The sequence below is a fragment of the Oxyura jamaicensis genome, chromosome 3, assembly GCF_011077185.1.
Source record: "Oxyura jamaicensis isolate SHBP4307 breed ruddy duck chromosome 3, BPBGC_Ojam_1.0, whole genome shotgun sequence".
NCBI lineage: Eukaryota > Metazoa > Chordata > Aves > Anseriformes > Anatidae > Oxyura > Oxyura jamaicensis.
In genome coordinates this window covers 74128034-74137104 of record NC_048895.1, presented here as the reverse complement: position 1 = coordinate 74137104, position 9071 = coordinate 74128034, and the positions used below count along the sequence as shown (strand labels likewise).

Here is a 9071-nt window from a genome sequence, read left to right as displayed (position 1 = left end):
AAAGAAAAGAAAAGAAAAGAAAAGAAAAGAAAAGAAAAGAAAAGAAAAGAAAAGAAAAGAAAAATGAAAAATGAAAAATGAAAAATGAAAAGAAAAAAGATCACAGGTTGAGATAAGGTAATTTAAGGGAAAAGAAAGAGGGAAAACAAACAAAAACAAAAACAAACAAGCAAAAAGCAAAGGCTTGTTTATCACATTGGTCAGTTTAGGTCAGCTGCTGTTAAGGCAGCTATTAGAGTGATGTCCTCTCCCCACTTCTTGCCCACACCTAGCCTCCAGGCTCTGGGGGTTTGGAAAGAGTCCTGATGCTATGTGAGCACAGATCAGCAATTGCCAATACATTAGTGCAATACGAACGCTATTCTAGCTATGAGCGCAGAGCGCAGAATCACAGAATCATCTAGGTTGGAAGAGACCTCCAGGATCACCTAGTCCAACCTCTGATCTAACACTAACAAGTCCTCCCCTAAACCATATCACTAAGCTCTACATTTAAAGATCTTTTAAAGACCTTCAGGGATGGTGACTGAACTACTTCCCTGGGCAGCCCATTCTACAACACTGTATGGGTCGCTTCAGAAAGTTAGCTCCATCCCAGCCAGACACAGTACATAGGAGAAATAGGACTTTTTTCATATGTTAGAGACTTCAAAATACATAGTAGTTTGATCTATAATATTTCTTCTTCCTCATGTTAAAAAAAAAAAAAAAATGTTTATAAGTGCAGAAGAATTAGCTGTTTCTTTTTCTTCTTGGTTACAAACATATACCTTTCCAATAAGAAAAGGAACTTATTAGAAATGCTAAAAAGTTTGCATCTTTCTGGTTTACCCTGCCATTTTCCAACAATAAATTTGTAAGAGGCAGCTGCATCTTCTAGATATGCTATGCTTCTCTCTTTTTTACATGTATTTCTGTTATTTTCAAGGAAAAAAAAAAAAGTTAACCGCAACAATATGAAAATAAAAATGAGGATCAGACCATTTCAACTCACTGTCTTTCCTGTAAACAGAATAGATATAATAGAGTCAATGAAATTTTCAACGACATCCAAATGAATTTGAAACTATATATACATATATATACATATTTTTTTAATGAAGTTGAATAGTGTGTATCTGGAAGGACTTGGAATTTAGGGTGATTGTTAAAGTAAAAGCCTCATTTAATATGATCTTGTTATTTTTCTTACTTTTCTTTTAAAAAAATATATAAATAAGTTTTACTATGTTAATGATGATCTCTTGACATACAACTAAATAAGTCAGTGTGTCCTTACGCAGGTCTCCCAAAATACCAGAGTATTTTATTGTTCAAGGTGACAAGCATACCTTAGTGCCTTAAATGCCATCTAAATGCCACAATAAGAGCTACTGGAAGTCATACATTGACACTGGCCACAGAGACATTTTGGCTGTTATTGCAGTAAGTGACACAATGGTGCTTGAATAAGTATTATTCATTTAGTGGCAAGGTTCTCTAAAAGCTTAGAAGCTACTGAGACTTTCTCTCTTATGTGAAATAAGATGCTCATTGCAGGTTATCAGTGTGGAGAAATGAAATGATGAGGAGAATGGAGACCATTCCTAGCACTATCACAATCTGCACATGTTGGTTCTTAAGTATTCACAGAGAAGTCTGCACATTATTGCATTTACAGTGACAGCTCTGTTTATTAACTTCTTAAGATTTATGTGGCTGTATCTTGAATGTGCTAACAGAGCTATACACCATTAGTTATTGTTGATAACACAAAGGCTTTGTTTGCAAATAAGTTCAATTAATTTGACTGATACAATAACTTGTTAAAAAAACAAACAAACAAACAAAAAAACTTGCAGGTCAGGAAAGAAGGGAGAGATTTCAAAATATTTTTGAAAGTCTAAATTAAGCTGTTTTCCACTGTGTTATTCCCATGAGAGATGATTTCTAAACCCAAGTTGACATAACTGGTCATAGACTGTCAAGTTCAAGAGAAGGCCCTGGAGGACATTCACTCTTTCCAGGTATCACTCTGAATAAAATACATCAGTTTACCACGCTGGTTGCAGGGTATGCTTTATCTAAACCACAGAGTACTTTATGTGATTCACCAGTGTAAAACTGAGCAAAAAAATCTAGGATTTTTTTCTGAATGGTCCAACCATGATCACCAGCATAAGCAATTAAGCCACTACTTAATTTTTCAATTGGAAGAATGCATTCATCTTTAGTTTTGCTGTTCAGACACACTAGCACTGTACTGGGTTTATGTGGGAAGGCTTTGGTAACTGGGGCTGGCTGGGGGAGGTAATAGTGGGGTGGTGGTGCATGGGTGACCAGGCATGGGAAGAGAGCAGGAGCTGCACCATTTTAGGTAAGAGCTAGCTCCATCTGGCTCCAAAAGGGACCCACCGCTGGCCAAAGCTGAGCCAATGAGTGATGTTATTTGCACCTTTGTGATATTTAAGAACAAGTAAAAAAATAAAAAATAAAAAATGCACAACAGCAGCTTGGAAAAACTGCAGATACCAAGGTCAGTGAAGGAGGGCAGGAGGTGCTCCAAGCACTGGAGCAGAGATTCCCCTTCAGTCCATGGACAGGATCACAGTGGAACAGGCTGTCCCCCTGGAGCCCATGGTGTACCATTTGGAGCAGACCTTCATGCTGCAGCACATGCAAGAGCACGTGCTAGAGCAGATTGATGTGACCTGAAGGAATCGACAGTGGATGTGACTTGAAGGAATCTACAGCCCATGGAGTGCCCATGCAGAAGCAAAATCCTGGCTAGAATTGCAGCCTATGGAGAGGAGACCATGCTGGAGCAAGTCACCTGGCAGGAGGTGTCACCTGTGGTGGCACTCTGGAGAAGTTATTCAAGATCTGCACCCTGTGGAAAGCCCACACTGGATCAGTTTCTGAAGGACTACCTGCCATGAGAGGGACTCCATGATGGAAGTGGAGAAGAGAATGAAGATGAAGAAGTGACAGAGATGAAGTGTAATGGACTGACTGCAACCCTCATTTCCCATTCCTCTGTGCCATTTGGGGAGATGAGGTAGTGGAAGGGAGGTGGAGGGCAGGTGTTTTTAGTTTGCTTTCAATTCTAAATTAATCTACCAAAAGCTGAGTCTAGCAAAAGCTGAGATTGTTTGTCCCTGACAATAATTAGTGAGCAACCTCTACCTAGTCCTTATCTCAACCTATGAGCTTTTTCTTTCATGGTGTTTCCTCCCCCTTCTGAGGTGTAGGAGTGAGGGAGTGGCATGGATGTATTTTGCTGTTTACTGGTGCTAAACCAGTATAAAGGACCTACTGAGGCTGGCCAGTCAAAATACGAACATCAAGCACAGAAGTTTGGAGACATTTCATACTAAGACTCACAGGTAATGTGTTGTTATTACTGGGAGGGTTTACAGCTCAGATTAAGGATGTATTCTGGATCCCTTGACAAAAATAAAAACATACTGTGACTGCCTGATACCAAGGAAATAATGCCTTCATGACAATCGAAGCATCTAGAATTTGATTATGAGTAAATACAAGAAAATAAAAACATAACTTCTGCATACTATCAATGTAGAGTAAGGGATGAACTTCTCTTGGAGCTGGTCCAGCATGACCCCCACCAGGAAGCAAAACAGGATGGGGCACACTGGGAGCAGACCCAGCTCTGGGCACTGGGCATCTGGTGACAGGGATGGGCCACAACCATGCCATGGGCCATTGGCAGTGTTTGGGGAGCCCTGGAGGTGGGTTCTTTGTAGTTTGGAAGGTTCTTCTGTTGAAAAGAGTGACAGCTCTGTGTATAATTGCTTATGTTGTTAGCAAATGAAAAGGCAAGCGTGTGGTCTCAGCAGAAGACTTTAGGAAAAGAGGCACATAAAGCTGATTAGTTGACTCTTATTTTTGATGCAGTTTCAGAACATTACTGTGCAGCACTGAATTGCCCTCAGAAAGGACTTGTCTTTCCAATGACTGTAGATTACTTTCATAATTCATGCCCTGACACTATGTCTATGCTAATTAACTAAACAAGACCAGGACAGAGACACAAGCACTGACCTGCAATGATCCATGCTGCTTTACTGTTAGCTTTTTCATTGGCATGGCTTTGGCCTTTGCTAGCTAGCATACTTGGGACTCAGCTGGGAGTTAGTGCAGAACAGAGATATTTCCAAAAGGTAGCCTGGATGTTCCCATCCTTTTACAGAGGCTTAAAGCTGTTTAACATGCTCAGCATTCGCCAGTCCGTGAGAACTTTTCTCTCAGTCAGAGAGCTGGAATGGTTTATTTTACTGGGAAGTGGCTAAAGTGAATACTGGATTAAATTTACATTAAATTTTAAGAATAATAATCATGCCTCACTCAGTGATGTAAGGGAAACTTCACTCACAGAAATGAAACACTGTTTTCAATTATTTCCAAAGTCAGATCAGATTGAAAATACCTAGTCATGAAATACAGGTGTTGTACCCCACAACCCTCTGCTCCCCTGCACCATCACACTGCCTCATTATGTTTTATACTGAGATTAGGGCATACTCAGATTAATCTGTTTAGATTATTATTTTGTACTCAGATTGCTTTGCACTTATTTTTTACTCAGATTAAAAGTGCTCAGTTTTTACCCAAGTGATTGAGTTTTCCATTTGAGAAACAAGAACTGCTTTAACCAAGCAATTGGAATTTATTGGAATATACTTCCAGCAATGCCATGGTGGAAAAGGATTCTATAGCGACAAGTTTAACTATGGATTAACTGCTGGAAAGTCTCTACTATAATATCTGACATCATGTAAACTTGCATTTAATAGGTATCACTTTCTGTTGTATCATTGCATAATTTCTTATGCAGTCAGACAAAACTGTTAAATGTTGTTTCAATAATGCACGGATTAAGGGTTTCTAGTAGAATACACAGACATAACAGACCATAGTAGTTCAGTAAAAGCCCTCACAGCCTATCAGAGGAAGTAAACAAGGAGGGAACTATTTGATATTTATGTATTGCAATAATAAAACACAACAAAAAAAAATAAACAACAAAAAAACAGATTAACACTTCTTAGGACCTATCTTTTAGTATAAAACCAGGCAAAATATCACTTTGTAAAGAAATTAAAAAAAAAAAAAAATACAGAATTGAAGAATTTAGGTTGGAAGAGACCTCCAAGATCATCTAGTCCAACCTATGACCTAACACTCACAAGTCCTCCACTAAACTGTATCACTAAGCTCTACATCTCAACGTCTTTTAAATACCTCCAGGGATGGTGACTGAACCATGTCCCTGGGCACACTGGGCATGTGGGGGAACAAACCAATCCCTACCTCACTACAGCCTCTTTTAAGGTACCTATAGAGAGTGATAAGGTTGCCCCTGAGCCTCCTCTTCTCCAGACTAAACAATCCCAGCTCCCTCAGCTGCTCCTCATAAGACTTGTTCTCCAGACCCCTCACCAGCTTCATAGCCCTTCTCTGGACTCGCTCAAGCACATCCATGTCCTTCTTGTAGTAAGGGGCCAAAAACAGAACACAGTACTCGAGGTGCAGCCTCACCAGAGCCGAGTAAAGGGGGACAATCACTTCCTTAGTCCTGCTGGCCACACTGTTTCTGATACAGCAGGATGTTGTTGGCCTTCTTGGCCACCTGAGCACACTGCTGGCTCATATTCAGCCGACTATCAACCAATGCTCCCAAGTCCTTCTCTGCCAGGAAGCTTTCTAACCACTCATCTCCCAGCCTGTAGCAGTGCTTGGGGTTGTTGTGCCCCAAGTGCAGGACGCGGCACTTGGCCTTGTTGAACTTCATACCGTTGGCCTCGGCCCATCGGTCCAGCCTATCCAGATCTTCCTGCAGAGCCTTCCTACCCTCCAGCAGATCGACACATGCACCTAACTTGGTGTCATCTTCAAACTTACTGAGGGTGCATTCTATCGACTCATCCAGATCATTGATAAAGATATTGAAAAAAATCATTCTTTAGGATTTTGAAAACTGTTTCCTTATCCTGTATAACCTCCAGACATGACAAAAACATTGCCCATGGAAAACAGCATTTTCCCTTCCCTTCCCCTTTTTTTTTTTTTTTTTTTTATTTCAGATATCACTTTTGAAACCACATTTATCTAAAGTCCAGAGCAGATTAAAATGTTGCATGTAATAAGTAACATCTTAAGAGAATTAAACATCTTATCAGCTGAAGCAATGTGTAGGAGTTTTACCAAATGTATAGACTCATTAGGAGAATTCCAAACAAATTAACTTCACCTAAATTTGGATTCATCAACTGTAATATCAGATGCTTAAAAGTTCATTGGCTAAGTCAAAGACAATATTTATAAGCTTCCTCTGTACTTAATGGACTTAAATAGATACCTTTGAATGGTTTATATTATCCCAAGAGATGTCCAAGGTGAGATGAAGCATTTCACATCAACTTTCACACATGACATTTGTAAAAGGTTTTCTTAATCCCTGAAACCATCCTTTTACTCACATAAGGTTCTCCTGCATGAGGAAATGTGAAACAAAGAGGAGCTTTTAGTGGACTTGTCACAAAGAGGTTTCTTTGTCCATCAAGTAATCATACAGTAAAGCCAAAATGGTTTGCTTAGACTTGGAGAATTAACTTTTAATACAATTAATATTGGGTCAGTTATATCCCCAGATATTCTAGAATATACTGAATAATACATATTTTATAGACATGAAGTTAAAGCTCTAGAAAAGTAAGTTTCTTCTAGAAAAGTAAGTTTCTCTTTAAAAATTACAGTACCTACCTATTCTAGAGGTGTACATTTAAAACTTGCACTGAAAAATAGCCCTTTTTACTTGATTTAATCTATGCACAAATTGTGGGCATACTTTTGTCAAGATTAGGGAACGTGGAGTCATTTCTTAGGTCATCTGTGAAGTCCAATGACTAATGCATAAACAGGTTCAATATTTTGTCAAAAGAAAATTCGCAAATCACCAAAACACCAGCCATTGATTACTAACATTGCCTGTAAGCGTAAGTGAAGTATAAACTCTCCTAGTGTTCAAGTAGCAGGCCAATGCCTCTTTCACATAAACAAAAACTGGTTCAGGCTAGTTTTTCATTTGTACTAGGGCTTATTCTACTCTGCTGCCTTAAATATTTCAGCATTCCCTTGTCAGAAGAACTTAAATATTCACTGATGCTTTGGGCAAGCCAAATAAATACAACATCATGATTATTGAATTATAATTGCACCAGTCATAAAAGTTTTGATCTTTAATTTAAAACTAACACAGCAAACATAGTACATGAACAACAACAGTACTGTCTCATGTCAATGCATTGCATGGGTTGGAAGCTCTCTGTGGGATGAAAGTCTGGCGTGGGGTAGTCAACCAGGGCATGTCCCACCTTCCAGCATGAAACAGGGCAGCCAGGAGTTACAGGCCAGCCCCAGCCCAAGAAGTGGACATCTCCACAGCAAGGAAGTCTGCAGGCTGAATCCAGACCAGAATGTGGGCCTTCAGGGAGGCCTGACTGGGCAGGGCCCAGCAAGTGACCAGTGGAGCAGGAAACTGGTCCTGCCATGGCCTCACTGGGGCAGATGCTGATGGCCTCAGGGCATACCAGGGATCTGGGGCTGTAGTCAGGTGGGGGAGCCATGGAGCAAGAGGCTTGGGGGGGGGGGGGGGGGGGGCGGGGAAGGAAAGCCTCTTAATGTCCTTGGGACTCCAGCATCTTGCATTTCATGCGGAACTTCAAGAGAATTTAGAAATTACACATAACTTTCTAGCAACCCCATTCATGCAGAATGCACCTGCACAGACACTGCAGAGAAGACAATGGGAAACCTTAATTCAAAAACATTGCAAAACAAACACACAAACAAATAGGAAAAGAGTGTTTTAAAAATACATAGCACACCTCATAAACAGAGCTTCGATTATACAGATGATGTACTCTCAAAACTGACTTTATGAAAACAGTCTCTTACTTGGACTTGTTATTTGTAGATAGTTAAACTTGTTGAAAGAAAAGGGTTATAAGCAGAAATCAATTTTAAGCAGACAGGAGCAATACAGGTCTGGGAGAATGCCCTGTGTAATTTTCAGGCCTAAGCATAATCAATGCACATGTTAACTAAAAGTTCTGGTTGCAGGATTGTTTTTCAATTCCTCTATTTTTGGTGTTTTGCCTTCAGTTACATTTATGCAATCTGACTAAAAGTAATGGAGTTACACAAGTGAATCTGAAGGCAATACTTGACCTGCAAAAATCTTTATTATTGGTGATCCATGAGTCAGATAGAAGACAAATAAGCTTCCAAATCCCAGTCCTAATTTAAAGGGCTAGCAGGCAGAAAAGCCATTTCAATTGTAAACTGAATGAATTTGATTGTGAAATTATGGAGAAAAAAACACTACTGAATGTGACTGTTATTTTTGTAGGGTTTTCAGAATAGCCCTGCACTTTCAGAATTAATCACATCCTGCTGCTTATTGGTTATTTGAAGGCAGAATGCTCCATTTTGATATTATAATTGGTTGCCATAGAAATTATAATCAGATCAAAAAAAAAAAAAAAGTATTTTTATTTCAGGTGAGGCAAAAGCTGCAGAAACCTTTGAAAAAGAGGTTTCTTTCTTAAAAGTCATAACAGATGCAAAAGAACAGAAATTATATACATGTTTTTACATACACACACACATATAAAAACAGGGATGAAAGGACTTATTTTTCTTATTATTTTTCCATTTTAAGAAATATTAACAAACTATTTGTTTGCAAAAAAAAAGTGTGGTGGGGTAGGAGTAACACATTGCTATCTAAGACCCTAACAATTAATATTAAAATTATAGATAAGGTCGTAAAAATTAGCAGAAGTGAAAAATAAAAATAAAAATAAAAATAAGAAAAAGAAAAAAAGAAAAAGAAAAAAAAGAAAAAGAAAAAAAAGGAACAGAAAAATAAAAAGAAGAAACAGAAAAATAAAAAGAAGAAACAGAAAAATAAAAAGAAGAAACAGAAAAATAAAAAGAAAAATAAAAATAAAAAGAAAAAGAAAAAGAAAAAGAAGGAACAGAAAAAGAAAAAGAAGGAACAGAAA

The 9071-nt window shown here is 38.6% G+C and overlaps 1 long non-coding RNA gene across 1 annotated transcript in view; it reads left to right on the top strand.

The window, feature by feature from the left end:
• The first annotated feature begins 3724 nt into the window (after positions 1-3724).
• LOC118163451 overlaps positions 3725-9071 on the top strand; it is a 21456-nt gene continuing 16109 nt past the window's right edge. Inside the window, exon 1 of the long non-coding RNA XR_004749061.1 lies at positions 3725-3735. This is a non-coding gene — a long non-coding RNA (uncharacterized LOC118163451). The remainder of the gene's footprint in view (positions 3736-9071) is intronic.